The sequence below is a fragment of the Giraffa tippelskirchi genome, chromosome 9 (genome assembly GCF_054371585.1).
Source record: "Giraffa tippelskirchi isolate mGirTip1 chromosome 9, T2T-mGirTip1v1.2.pri, whole genome shotgun sequence".
Lineage (NCBI taxonomy): Eukaryota > Metazoa > Chordata > Mammalia > Artiodactyla > Giraffidae > Giraffa > Giraffa tippelskirchi.
This window is the reverse complement of record NC_137283.1, coordinates 128,795,237-128,810,192: the sequence shown is the minus strand read 5'-3', so window position 1 is coordinate 128,810,192 and position 14,956 is coordinate 128,795,237. Positions and strand designations below refer to the sequence as shown.

Here is a 14,956-nt window from a genome sequence, read left to right as displayed (position 1 = left end):
CCCTGGACCACCAGGAAGTCCCCAGATGGGATTATTAGTAATATTACTATTATCCCACATGAAATACTTTTAAATTAAGAATAGTCATTATGCTTTCCCATGATTTTTACTTCTTCAGGTTAACTATTTCCAAGTCCTTAAAATATTGTCTAAAATGACATGGTTTCCAGAAGCCTTGTCTTCATCCTTAGGTTACCTCCTAGTTTGCCACTCACCTTCTTTTTAAAAAATATTTATTTCTTTATTTTGGTTGGGCTGGGTCTTAGTCACTGTTCTTGGAATCTTCATTGTGGCATGTAGACTCCTTAGTTTCGGCATGCGGAAGCTAGTTCCGTAACCAAGGATCGAACCTGGGCCCCTGCATTGGGAGCAAGGATTCTTACCCACTGGACCATCAGGGAACTCCACCACTCTTCTTCTTAAATGTGGCACCCAAACTAAGAAAACTATATTACAATGTGCAAAATACACATGATGATGAAATCATCCTTTCAGTGATCTAAACTTTGAGCAGATTGTATTTTAAATCTCTCAGTTTACTCACATATAAAATGTATAAATACTAATAATGCCTACTCACAGGTTACTGTAGAAGAAACCAAGATGTAAAGTTAAAAGAACTATAGAAGTGTCAGTCATTATTTATACTAAGAATTTTCCATTAAACAGTGAAAAAACCATGATAGATATGAGCTATCAGTTACCAAAAATGTTAAGTTAAAAAATTTTTTAAATTCGTCACTTGCCTTTCTTTCCTTCCTTTCTCTTTTATTGTACTGGGTCTTAGTTGCAGCATGTGGGGTCTTTAGTTGCAGCACCTTTAGTCGTGGCATGAAGAATCTTTTTTAGTTTTGGACTGTGAACTGTTACTTGCAGCATGTGGAATCTAGTTCCTTGACCAGGGATCAAACCTGGCCCCCCTCCCTGAATTGGGGGTGCACAGTCTCAGCCACTGGACCACCAGAGAAGTCCCCCTTTTACAATCTTAATGTTCATATAGAACAAAGAAATTTTATACTATGAGATATCCAGTAAGCCTAAATCATTTTTTGTTATAAGTTAATTTTAAAAGAACTAATTTCATTTACGTTAAAAAGTTTTCCTTGTGAAGCACAAGACTGAAGACAACAATCACCTTCTAAAATAGTTTAATTTCAATCTCTAATTTCTTTTACTGAGATTTCATTGAAAAATTATCTATTGGTGTTGAAACAGGTGGAAAGGTTTGTCAGTTGTTTGTTATTAGTCAATAATAAAACGCACTAAAAAAAAAAAGTGCATTATAGATCGTTTCAATGTAATAAATAAAAACCTAAAGGGAAAATGTATAAAACCAGAGAGATTACACTGCGTGGACTTTTTAAAATAGTTATTACTCATAAATCTTCTGCCAAATATAAAGCCCTCAAATTATAACAGTGGCCATTTATCCATTGCTTCTGTCTCAGTCTGTAAGAGCTGCCATAACAAAATACCAGACTGGATGGCTGAAATGATACAAATTTTCTCATAGCTCTGGAGGCTAGAAAAGTCCAAGATCAAAGTGCCAGCTAGGTAGGTTTCATTCTGAGTCCTCTTGTCTGGACTTGTAGACAGCCATCATCATACTGTCCCCATATGACTTCTTTCTTATGGGTGCATATAAAGAGGGAGAGAGTGAGTTCTCTGCTGTTTCTTCTTGTAAGGACACTCATCTGATCCGACCAGCGCCCTACCTTTATGACATTCTTTAACCTTAACCACTTCCCCTGAAGCTCCATCACCAAATATTGCCACATCGGAGTTAGGGCTTCAACGTAAGAATTTTGAGAGGGCACACATACTGAATCCATCAGTTTCCAACTTTTCTCATTTCTTTTATCTCTTTTGGAGAATTTAGATCATATCATCATTGCCCACCTTAAATGTACATACTGAATTCCATATAATTAGACAAATTTGTAATGGGAGCCTTTACATTGTACTAGGCACAGAGTATAAGAGGTGAAAGGGCAGTTTCTACTTGAAAAGCACTCACTCTAGGACCAGAGAGAAATAAACCGCTAATTAGAAACACAACATGCTGTGGGGCATTTTGTAGTGTAACTGTAAAGTATCTTATTTTACCTCATTTTCATCATTTCTCTGTGGTACACCTGCTCTTAGTCATTACCTGGGACTGTTTTCCAGCACTAATTTCTTTTCCTCATCAGCCTGGATTTCAAGGTCAATTTTAACATCACTTTCACCTACACTCTCAATTGGCCCATCATGGCTCTGCTCCTTCTGGCCAGTTTATCTGTAATTTTGCATTAATCCACTGATCTGCTTTCTGCTCCCATGTGGATAAGCCCCATAGGACAACAGGAAAGAATTATGCTGATTAACTATTATACTTGGTAATTTTCAGCCTCATTGGGCACTTTAGCACCAAAAGGCAAATCTCTTTAACTTGTCTGTAGTCAACTCCATTTCTCTAAGTCCACAGTGTCTGATGACAACTCTTTTATCACACTTTCTAAATTCCTCATCTAATTCTCTCCTAATACTTTGCAAAGTTGTCCTTATATATTAATTCCCTCAATTTTCACACTGACCAGTGCTCTGTATTAAATACAAGGCAAACTCCAGCCCCATTAGCCCAAGCAAATATTTGCTTAGTTCTCACCCTTGCTTTTTGCAACTCCTCAATTTTCCACCTAGTTTGTTTCAGATATGGTAGTTGAATTTGAAAACAGGTATCTGCTTCCCAGTTTTTGTTTGCTGATACAAAATAATTCTATGATTTGAACTAAACTTGCAATGCCTTACTCCTGGAATGTCCCGGGACTCAACTCTTGGATCACTTCTCTTGTATTCACTCCTTTGGTGATCTCACTTTATGGCCATTCACGTGCTGGTAACTCCCAAGTTTATTTCTCCAGCTTAGATCTCTCCTCTGAACTTTCATATCTAACTCAAAATTTCATTTGGGTATCACATGCCATCTCAAACTTACTATGTTCAAAATCAAACCTCTGTAAAAATGCACTTTTGGGGAAATGGACTTTATTATCTTGATTGCAGTAATGGTTTAGAGACTCATCAAACTGTACACTTAAAATGAACCATTCATTGACTTTTAATTATATTCAGTAGTTAGGAGGCAAGGGTGCCTCAAGTTTCCTGACCTCAGTAATCAGTTTGCAAACATTGTCTTCAAATGGTGAATTCTGAGTATTCTGAAATGCTCTTTCCATTGTTAACTCTTTTGAAGAGAACTAAATCAACTAAGCATAACTAGAGTTTCCAAATAGGATGGATGATTATACTGTACTCAGTGTGGGATTCTGTGAGATTAAATCTATACCCTGTTATAACTCAGCTGTGTAGCATGTCAGGACCTTAGATTGACTTGCAGTCAGAGGATGAGGCCAGGATTTGTGAGAATGAGACCAAGTCTGGTTTTCATATTGGAAAGCTACCCTTCCTCCACACCTCAAAACGATCCACAAAAACTAGCATGCTTGTATTTTGACCTGGTATCTGTACATAGGTTGGCATTTAAAGGCTCTAAATTTAATAGGGAAACTGGTTTAAAAATACAGCCAAAAGTTTGCAGAGGCTGGGCAAACAGCAAGGATTATGAACTGTATAAGCAGTTCAGAGGGCACTTGATAAGGAAGCCAAGTGCAATGGATATTGGATTTCTGGCAATCTAATTTGGGCATCCCTGGTGACTCAGTGAAAGAATCTGCTTGCAGTACAGGAGACACTGGTAAGATCCCTGGGTTGGGAAGATCCCCTGGAGAAAGGAATGTATTCTGACGTGGTGAATATCATTCACTATACAGTCAAAGGGGTTGCAAAGAGTTGGCCAAGACTAAGCAACCTTCACTTTCCTAGAAAATACCTAGCAGTAGAATTGAACCTACTGTATTTTGAGATAACCTGGAAGCATGGTATAAAGTTAAGAAAATTCTTACTGGCTTAAGTCTCTCACACAGAGCTTCAAGGTTCCTGGTATTAGCTTTGTTGCTAAGCAGTGTCTGACTCTGTGACCCCATGAACTGCAGCATGCTAGGACTCCCCAGCATTGAGTGGTACAATGAGCTTTCCCAACTTCCACAACTGTTACGTTTTGGATCCATTTTTATTGAATATTTATATTCTTAAATGAACTTACTCATTTTATTATTTGGATCCAACTCTCATTGTTGTACATCACTTGAATCTTAAGACTGACTGGGAGGGAAAGGGTCTCCTGCATTACAGGCAGATTCTTTACCAACTGAGCTATATGGGAAACCTTAAGTGCTCTAAAACCAAGTCTTGCCTTGTTTTGATGTCATGTTTGCCAACTTTGACAAGCACAGTTCTCCCTGAATGTCATATGTTTTTGGCTGTGCCACTCTGCATGTGGGCTCACCTACCCTAACCAGCAGCCCCTACCCTGGAAGCAGTCTTAACCACTGGACAACCAGGAAAGTCCCCCTCGATGGGTCATTAAGCATTCATTGTTAAGCATTTAACATTTATTGATAACGAAGTGCCAGGTTGCTATTAAGGTGTCTAGATACTTAAGGTACATAGGCCCCGAAATCATCTCTTCACTTCAGCAGGCAAACTAACATTTCAAGAGTTCATTCAGATAATATTGGCACTCTGACTTTAACATTTAAATATGGGAACAGGTTATTCATGCATCTATTTAGGGAAAATGATTAGGGTTAGGGCCCAACCACCTTGGTTAGATTAGATGCTATTATTGTTTACACTAACCCATTCCACACAATGCTTGACCAGTTTTAACAGATTTTATCAGTGACCTTCCCTCACTGTTAACAGGTCCTATCTCTCCCACTTTGCTCTCACCCCATTAATTCAATAATACTGATTGAAGCTAACGTTTTCCACATTATCTATTCTTCCCAAACCAAATCATTTCTCCCTAGAAACCTAACTAAAGATTCCACTGCAAGAGTATAAACGTTAACTTAGTGTAATTACAATCATGCAGTTTTAAACTCAATTCAGACAGACAGGCAACCAAAAGGTATTCAAAATTATTTAATTACAAGGCTGGATAACTACAAAAGAATTTTCCATTAAAAACAGTTTCATAGCTAGAAAATAATACACTGGTTAACAGGTTATGACTCTACAGCAGTGTCACGGCTAAACAAATGCCTTGACTCTTATGGATGCATTATCTAGACTCGACACTGGTTCAGAATCTATTTACAAACCAATGTAAAAATATAATCCAGCTCGAAGTTTCTTCCCACATCCATAAAATGGAGGTTTTCCCAATCACCAGATTTTCATAAGACAGACAAGTAAATCTCGCAGCACTAGCCCTAGGAAAGAAAAAATATTTGCGGTTTACAAAACCATCAACATCAAAAAACTTACTTAAAACAATTTTCAAAAATGTTGTCCTTATAATGATCCACCTCAGAAGCCAGATCCGTATAAGTTTTTTCAACAGAAATTCAGGTTCGGGATAGGATCATCACAGGTAAGACCAAGGACACAAATGTTTACTGATTCTGAAGCAAAACATCTTTACTTACAGAAATGTTTCCACGTTCGAAATGTCACAGCACACCGACTTCTTTCAACAGGCAGACAATAACCCCTCACTGTTGGCACAGAGAACCCCAAGACTGTGAATTAAGTTTTTCCTCTATGAGGCATAACATAACAGAAATCTGTTAAATCCGTACACCCTTTTCTTCAGGTTATCAGCTTCGGGATAGGTTTCATCATTGATCAGACCAAAATCCATTAAGCTACACCATTACCACAAACCAGATATTTAAAGGCCAAGTATTACAGTAGAATTACTGCAGCAGATGTTGTAAGTCAGGGTAACTTACTTTAAAATGAAGCTGCTCAGTGACATCCACAGCTTCATTAGTATTCATCAAGCTGCAGAATGCTGTTGAAAAACAAAAATATTTTTCTCACTTAATCTACACGTGGACTAAGCATATGGAGATTCACAGTACTAGTTGAACACATACCTGGTAAGATCATCAGATTTTAACCAAGTCATTTTCCAGCCAATATTGTCCGGCCTGTTTTGAAATGTACCTTTGCATCTAAAAAAAAGAAGACAATTTCAAATGATGCATCCTTTCCTGTAAATCAACAGTTTTATTCCTTCAGCTTAAAACTAAGCTCTCAACACTTACCTTAGCATCTCCACTTAACAGTTCCTCTACACCGAAATCCATTGTTCCTGCGGGAGAATCAATATATTAACCCGCGGAAGAATAAATATATTAAAAAATTAAGTACTGTCATATAAGGTTCAAGGTTTTCATAGTTCAAGATTTATCAGCACTAAAATATTCCCCTCCAACAATTTGATTTGCACATAGCGCCACCTGGGCACAATACAGCTCAGTCTCACGCAGAGTCAGGAGCTGCCCATTTTGAAAGAACTGTTGATATGACGACGTACCTAAGGCCTGGAAGTCAACGTTAAGCGTAACTCCCGCCCCAAATCCCAGGAATGTGCGGGATCCCCGTGCGCCGCTCAGGATTATCCAGCCGGCTTAGTAACCCGGCCGCGCGCAGCGCCATGATCACCAGCAGCAGCCTACGCACGCCTAAGCTCGAAGCCAGTCGCCACCGCGACTGGGGACACGTGGCGGTCCTGCGGCGTGTTTTTCATGCGTAAATATTCAACGCCGCACTCTAACCCTCCATTTCTGAAATCTTTTCACCGTATTGCATTCCCCAACCCAAGCTGCGCCACCCAGGTTCGCGCGCACGACCGCCAGCAACACGTACTTACCCTGCAGCTGCGACTTGCTCCCAAGTTCCGACGTAAAAGACCGAGCCCCGCCCCCTGCAGTTCCTTATATAGTCTCTCCCGAGCCAGGGGGCGGCCGCCCCTCCCTCTCGCCTCTATTGGACCCTGGAGAGCACGGGGGCGTGGCCGATTCCTGACGGGAGGAGCGAGAGCGCGCCAGGCGGCTCTTTTCTTTCGGGGGCTCGTTCCGCGGCGTGGTGCGCGCACCGCCCCTCCGCGGCGCGCACGTCCAGCCCCGGGCGCACGCCCGCTGCCGCGCCGCTGTCCGTCCCTTCCGAGACTGGCTCTACGTGGCGCGGGAGTGGCGCCAGAATTTAAACGAACAGCCGCCTTTAGCGGCGAGGCTACCGCCTACCCAGAGCCAAGTCCGCTCCCGACGCGCAGGGCGGCTGGGGGGCGTCTGTGGACTTGAATTTAGTAGCGCAGGGCGGCCTTAGCCTGTGATCCACTGAAGAAGTCGCTCTGGATGGTTGGCTGATCCTGGAGGAGATGACGCCCGGCAGCCGCTGCGCGCCCTGAAAGAGAAATCGCCGGGCAGAAATGCTTGGATGAAAAGTGCGCCGCGATTCTCACCTGATCCACAGTGAGAATGCGGCGCCTCTCCGGAGAGCCTGCCCGCTGCGCAGCCCGCGCCCAGCTGCGCTTTGCCGGACCCGCCCCACCCCCACGCGGCTGGGTGCCCGGCGCTGCTGTGAACACTCTGATCAGCGCAGAAAATTCTCCCCGAGACAGCAGACCCGAGAAGTACATCCTCCACTTGGCGGAGGAGAAAACTAAGGCCTGCAGTAGCTAAGCAATCTTCCTAAATTGACACAACCAAAAAAAGAAAGAAAGAAAAAAAACCTTTGCTATTAAAAAATAATTTGCAGTAAATTTATTATAGTGAATGCAGGAGAAAGATTAATTTGGGAACTTTCCCAGAATATTTTATCCAAACGACACTTTAATTCATTAGCATTTATATATGCACGGGTGAAGACTGAAACCACTTAGCACACGCGCACGTATGTATGGGTAAATAAGGGGCTTCCCAGATGGCTCAGTGGTAAAGAATTCGCCTGCCCATGCTGGAAATGGAGGAGCAGGAGGTTCTATGGCTGGGTGAGGAAGATCTGGAGGAGGAAATGGCTACCCACTGCAGTATTCTTGCCATGGACAGAGGAGCCTGACTGGCTTCAGTCCATGGGGTCCCAAAGAGCTGGAGGCGACTGAGCACACATGAGTAAATAAATATATGTACTATGCACACGTGGGAGTACACGACATTTGGACGTTTCAGCATCTGAAAATTCTCAGCACTCACTACTAATTATTATGTACATGTGCATTTGGTTATAGTCCTCCCCTAGTGCTCCGCTCTTCATTTTTCTGCCTTACCATAGTGCCTGGCATAACGTAGGTCGTCAGTAACAACTGGTTGAATCAATGAATGAATATATGAGGTGGCTTTTTAGAAAATTAAAGTGAAAAAAATTTAAAGACTCCAGATTAAAAGACAACAGTGAAAAGCAAATTTCTGTAACAGGAACTGAAGTGATGAAGTGTTTATGTGGTTGGGCATTGTGTAGATTTGAAAATAGTGGTTTCTGTAATGTGCAATGTAAATTTTGCATATTGCTCATATTTAAAAGCTAAACCAGTACAAAAGGATATAAAAAGCAAAATAAAAGCTCCTTTTCATATCACTTGGAATCTTTGCTATTACGGTAATTAATATTAATGGTTTTTGAACATTTCTAAGTATATATAAATATATGTACACATTTTTTCACATACAAATAGGATCTGTGTCCTTTTTTGCAACTTGCTTTGCCTGTCGTAAATATCATAGACCTCTTTCCATGTCAGTACATATAGATGACCTTGCTTATAGCCTGCAGAGTGTTCAGTTGGTTGTGTCATAATTTCATAACTTTATAGCTTTTCACTATTTCAGATAGTGCCAAAGTGAATTATAGATGTATCCTAAAGAAATTGTGAGAAGATTTGCGGGATCCATTTCTAGAAGTGAATCAAAGGTTATGTACCCTTAAATTTGTGATATGTATAACTTAATTGTCCTCATCTTACTTCTAGTCCCATAAAATGGTGTATGTGTTTGTTGCTCAGTCCTGTCCGACTCTTTGCAACCCCACGGACTGTAGCTCACCAGGCTCCTCTGTCCATGGGATTCTCCAGGAAAGAAAACTGGAGTGGATCGCCATTTCCTTCTCCAGTAAAATGGTGTATTGTGATTTTATGTTTTAATTAATTAATTTTTGATTTTATTTATTTTTAATTGAAGGATAATTGCTTTCCAGTATTGTCTTGCTTTCTGCCGTACCTCAGCATGAATCAGTGGTAGATAGGTATCCATATACCTCCTCTCTCTTGTACCTCCCTCCCACCTTCCACCCATGTCACAGACCACTGGGTTGAGCTCCCATGCACCAAATTCTCACTCAGTTCAGTTCAGTCACTCAGTCGTGTCCGACTCTTTGTGACCCCATGAACTGCAGCATGCCAGGCCTCCCTGTCCATCACCAACTCCCAGAGTCCACCCAAACCCATGTCCACTGAGTCGATGATGCCATCCACCCATCTCATCCTCTGTCATCCCCTTCTCCTCCTGCCCTCAATCTTTCCCAGCAACAGGGTCTTTTCCAATGAGTCAGCTCTTTGCATCAGGTGGCCAAAGTATTGGAGTTTCAGCTTCAACATCAGTCCTTCCAATGAACACCCAGGGCTGATCTCCTTTAGGATGGACTGGTTGGATCTAGTAGGAACCTAATAGAGTTTTATGAAGTGTTTGGAGGGAGGGAAAGATTAAAAAAACAATTTAAGAATGTAGTGCGATCCTTTAACTGAGGTATTATGAAGGACACCACTGTAATATTGACCACAGAAATGGAAGGCAGGGAAGAAAACGTCATAAAGTGAGAACTAAAGTGCCATTAGGTTCTTATATGCATTGGATCCCGTAAACTTCAAGACAGTCCTGGTTTGTACTTTAAAGATGAGGAAAAGGAGGCATATAAATCTCAGTTAATTAATTCCCAGGTCTTTCTGACTCCAGACATATAATACTGTCCCTGGAATATGATATGGCAGTGTTGAAGGAGGAAATGATAGGATGTGGTGATCTGTGGGGAAAGAGAGGAAGTGGAGTGCAACCTAGGTAGCCAAGAGAATGGCAGCTTCACTGACAGAAAGAAGCAAATCAGATATTACTGATTTGGGAGCAGGAAAAAAGAAGATTCAGTTTTGGTTGTGTTAGATTTTAGAGGGAACACCTGGTTACATTTGTCCAGTGGACCATCAGAAATGTAGAACTGAAGCCCAAGAGAAGACTCAGGGCTAGAGAAGGATCATTTGGCAAACTAACGGTTGATGATGAGTGAAGTCATGCACAAATGAGTGTAGGGAGGAAAAAAAAGGGGCCTAAAATCAGCACCGTACTGTGTGCAGATATCCTGCAGTAGATAACATTTGAACACATAGTCAATACACATAAAGATCTGGTTAGATCATGAATGGATGAGAAAAAAGTTCACTTTTACAGTTTTTGGTTAAGTCATGGGAAATATATGTATGCTATGTTAAGTGCTTGCGTGCATGCTAGGTTGCTTCAGTTGTGTCTGACTCTTTGTGACCCCATGGACTGTAGTATGCTAGGCTCCTCTGTCCATGGGATTCTCTAGGCAAAGATACTGACGTGGATTGCCATGCCCTCCTCCAGGGGGTTTCCCAACCCGGGGATCCACACACATCTCTTAAGTCCCCAGCATCAGCAGGTGGGTTCTTTACCACTAGCGCCACCTGGCTATGTTAAGTAGTATAAACATAATTAACTTGTTCTTGGGTGGAAAAAAAAAGTCCGCTTTAAGAAACAAGAACCATCTGATAAGGGATAATGTCCAAAAAATATGAAGAACTCATGCAACTCAATAGCAAAACCCCCTAACAATCCAATTTAAAACTGGTTAGAGGATCTAATAGATTTTTCCGAAGATCTACAGATTGGTAACATGTACATGAAAACTTATTCAACATCGCTAAAAAATCCGCCTGCAATGTGGGTGACCTGCCTGGGTTCGATCCCTGGGTTGGGAAGGTCCCCTGGAGAAGGGAACGGCTGGCTACCCACTCCAGTACTCTGGCCTAGAAAATTCCATGGACTGTATAGTCCATGGAGTCGCAAAGAGTCGACACAACTTAACAACTTTACTTAATCATCAGGGAAATGTAAATCGAAACCACAGTGAGAAATCACCTCACACCTGTTAGAATGGTTGTTCTCAAAAAGACAAGAGGTAAAAAATGCTAGTGATGATGTGGAGAAAAAGGAAGTTTTGTGCACTGTTGGTGGAAGGTAAATTGATACAGCCACTATGGAAAACAGTATGGAGGTTCCTCAAAAAATTCAAATTAGAACTGCCATATAATCCAATAATTCCACTTCTGGATATTTACCTGAAGAAAACAAAAGCACTTATTTGAAAAAATACATGCACCCCAATGTTCAGAATAGCATTACATACAGCAGCCAAAATCTAGAAGCAATTCAAGTGTCCATCAATGGATGAATGGTTAAAGAAAATGTAGTATATGTACACAATGGAATATTATTCAGCCACAAAAAGAATGAAATCTTAACAATTTGTGACAACCTGAGTGGACCTTGAAGGGCCATACTGGAAGACCAATGACCAATACTATATGATTTTACTTATATCTGGAATCTAAAAAAAAGAAAAAGAAAAAAAATTCAAACTCAAAAAGACAGAGAACAGATTAGTGGTTGCCAGAGGTGGGGGATGGAGGGTGGGTGAAAAGGTTGGAGGAGCTCAAAAGATACAAACTTCCAGTTATAAATAAATAATGGGGATGTCACATACAGTATAGTGACTATAGTTAATAATGTTGTATTGCATATTTGAAAGTTGCTAAGAGAGTAGATATTAAAAGTTCTTATTATAAGAAAAACAATTCTGTAACTATGTGGTGACAGATGTCAACTAGACTCATTGTGGTGATCAGTTTGCAGCACATACAAACATAGAATTTTTACGTTGTACAGCTGCAATTGATACAATGTTGTTTGTCAATTGTACCTCAGTAAAAAATTTTAAAATATGAGAATTAGAGAATCTATCTCTTAGTATAATATTCTTTTTTCCAGTGTCTAAAACTGAACTAGTAAACCCTAGGTTTAATTGTAGGACAGACCACTGTAAATTGAAGAAAATCTTGTGAATACTTCATGAAATAGTAGAGTGTTAAGTACATGAAATAGTAAAGCTAAAGGGCTAAATTAGGGGAGGAAATTACATATATGTGAAAAAATCAAGAAGGCAGTTTGATACCTTAGCTGGAAATCCACAGGAGAGGTTAGGGCTTGAGTGTCATTGGCTTGAATAAGGTATTTAAAAAATGACAGTGAAATCATCAGGGAAAGAGTATAAACAAAGAGAAAGCCCAAGACAGAGTCTTGGAGCACTTGAGAGTTCCAGCAGACATGAAAGTGCTGGAAAAGGAAACACCTTGTGGGGAAAGCTGGAGAGTGTGATATCTCAGAAAGAAAGTGAGGAGATTCAGGGAGAGAGAGGTCAGTTAGCGTGAATGCTTCTGAAAGGTCAAGTAAGATAACAGAAATGACCCTTGGGTTTGGAAGTGTGAGGATCACCAGTAAATAGTTTCAAGAGGAATAGCGGTTATGGAAGCACAGTTGAAAAGGACTGAGGAGTAAGTGAGGTGATAAAGCAAAAATGGCTGTGTACCCGGAGAGAGAGAATTGTAAAGTTGAGGGGATGGTTTTTATTTTCTTTGTCTTTTTTCTTTTTTAAATTATGAAAGTTTGATAACACATTTACAGAAGACTTAGAAAATACAGAACAAAGTTACATATAGTTCCATTATATATTACAATTATTTTTTAAGTAGCTAATAAGATTTTTACTTGGAGTTTCAATATCAAACTCTCAAAAATTAATAGAGTGAGTATACAGAAAAGTAGAAGGATATAGTAGACCTGAAAAGCATCATGAACCTATTCAACATAATTCAGATTTATACAATTTTCACTTTTCAGTAGGATACAAATTCTATTCAAGTTCCCGTAGACTATAAACCAGGAGACACTGGAACATATCCAGGAACATAAAGCAAGGTGCAAAAATGTCATAGTCTAAAGGTGTTGAGATCATACAGAGTCTGTTCTCTTATCACTGTGGAATTATGTTAGATATCAATATCAAAAGATATATGAAAACAACCCACATATTTTCATGTGCAATGTGACATCTACCACGAGAGATCTTTGACTTAGCCAATGAAAGCCTCAATAAAGTTAGAGGCTTAGAGGACTGAAAAAACACAGACAGTGATTGCAGAGAAGAAAGTATTTAAATGAGAAATTAATATCAGCATGGGAAATTAATATCAAAGATATTTTACAAACTCCATGTATTTGGAAATTAAATGGAGGAACTGCTTTTTAAATTGGAAACGGTTGAGCATCTTTATATGTTCATGGGATTGATTTAGTAGAGGGTGGAGGATTATGATGCTGGAAAATGAGGCGAAAGTTACAGGAGCAAAATCTTTGAGAAGATGAGGAGATCTTTTCCAGAGTACAAATGGAGGTCTTTGTAGCCTTTGAATGTTAGAAGAGTTAAGGTAGATATTGGAAAAAGCAGTCACAGGTAGCCTGTTGAAACTTGCATAACTGCATAAGAGCATGCCTTGGGCCTGGAATGTTTTCTTACATGGAAATAGGAAGTCCTCACAGCCTGTGCCGGCTATGATTTGTACTTTCTTCATTCTACTTTAAGCATGTGCATTGTGTGACTCCCAGGCAACCCCACTGCTACATCTATTCTTCGTGGGGAGAGGAGGGGGTCCTTCACCACCACAGGAGGGGTGCTTGTAGACCATCTTGCCTCCATTGGCTAAGGGACAAGAGGCGCTGGCTGTGGGAGAGCCACACTCACTCCTGAGGCTGACCTTGCTCTGTTCTCTGTATGAGTGAAGTGTTTCATCCAGTGCCTGTGAGTTGTGTCTTTCTTGGCAGCTCTATGCCTGCAAACTCTGCAGTGAGTTGACATCTTGCTACTGCTTCTGGTGGTAGGCAACAGGTAACAACACTTGCTTGACAGTCTGGTGTAGTGAGCAAAGTTACCCACAAAATACAACATGGCACAAATTTCATCGGTGCTGCCATTCAGGCTGGTGCCAGCCCCCTGCAGGAGATGGACTCCTTCTAGTTGACTGGGGATAAATAAGATGTTGACAGTCTCCCAGTCAACAAGGATAAACTGGGTGATGGATGAGGGCCGAATGCAAGAGGTGGGCCCTAAAAGTTCTTTGGAAAACTAACCTAGCTTCTAGCCACCTTCATACTCCCACACCAGCCTCTAACTTCCACATGCAAGGGGTTGTAGATGATACCCAAGGGGAGTCAAAGGGCCCTGTTCAGGAAGCTCTGCTTGATCTAGGTCTCTCTCTCTCTCTCTTTTTTTTAATCTAGATCTCTTAAAAGCCCCAAGTAAAGCTAGTTTTTACTCAACACAAAGCCACTCATGGTGTTGCTGAAAAATGTAACTCATGAAATGAGGTCCTTCTCTGAGAATGAAATATGAAAACTGAAAAACAGATAAGGGAAGAGGCCAGGGGAGGCTCATGTGACTTAGACAGGGCACCTGTTTGATAAGGAGGCCTTGCAGCCCTACATATCTCAGACTGAGTGCTGCAGTCCAGGAAAACTAACCACTGACCTCTTGTTGCAGTGTGGTTTGGAACATGGCAACCAACAGGGCAGAGACAGAGGTAAGCCAATGTAGCTCCTTCTTTTTTTTGACTATGCCACACAACTTGTGGGATCTCAGTCTCCTGACCAGGGATTGAACCTGGGCCATGGCAGTGAAAGCTCAGAATCCTGATGCCACCAGGGAACTCCCCAGTGTTGCTCTAGATCTGGATTGCAGAGTATGAGCATAGTGTTCCCAACAGTGGCAACGTCCCTAAGACTAGGAGCTCCTGGAAAAACATTCATAAAGCCATAGATGCATTTCAGGTAAAAGCCTGACTATACTGACTATATAGCCCTGACCCTGGGAATGTCAGACAATGCAGTGGAGGCCTTCATGTGACAAGGGCCTCTCCAGGAGAAGACTCTATTATCCTTACTCTTGT

The 14,956-nt window shown here is 41.0% G+C and overlaps 1 long non-coding RNA gene and 2 other non-coding genes across 3 annotated transcripts; all 3 read right to left on the bottom strand.

The window, feature by feature from the left end:
* Positions 1–5,013: 5,013 nt before the first annotated feature.
* LOC145521023 (uncharacterized) lies at positions 5,014–5,905 on the bottom strand. Its single transcript, XR_014064987.1, has 3 exons — positions 5,841–5,905; positions 5,535–5,603; positions 5,014–5,318 (listed from the first exon to the last, which is right to left on the bottom strand). It is a non-coding gene; the product is annotated as an uncharacterized LOC145521023 (long non-coding RNA).
* On the bottom strand, positions 5,413–5,482 carry LOC145522118 (small nucleolar RNA SNORD50). The gene has a single exon (XR_014065930.1). It is a non-coding gene; the product is annotated as a small nucleolar RNA SNORD50 (small nucleolar RNA).
* On the bottom strand, positions 5,671–5,735 carry LOC145522119 (small nucleolar RNA SNORD50). Its single transcript, XR_014065931.1, has one exon. It is a non-coding gene; the product is annotated as a small nucleolar RNA SNORD50 (small nucleolar RNA).
* Positions 5,906–14,956: the final 9,051 nt, after the last annotated feature.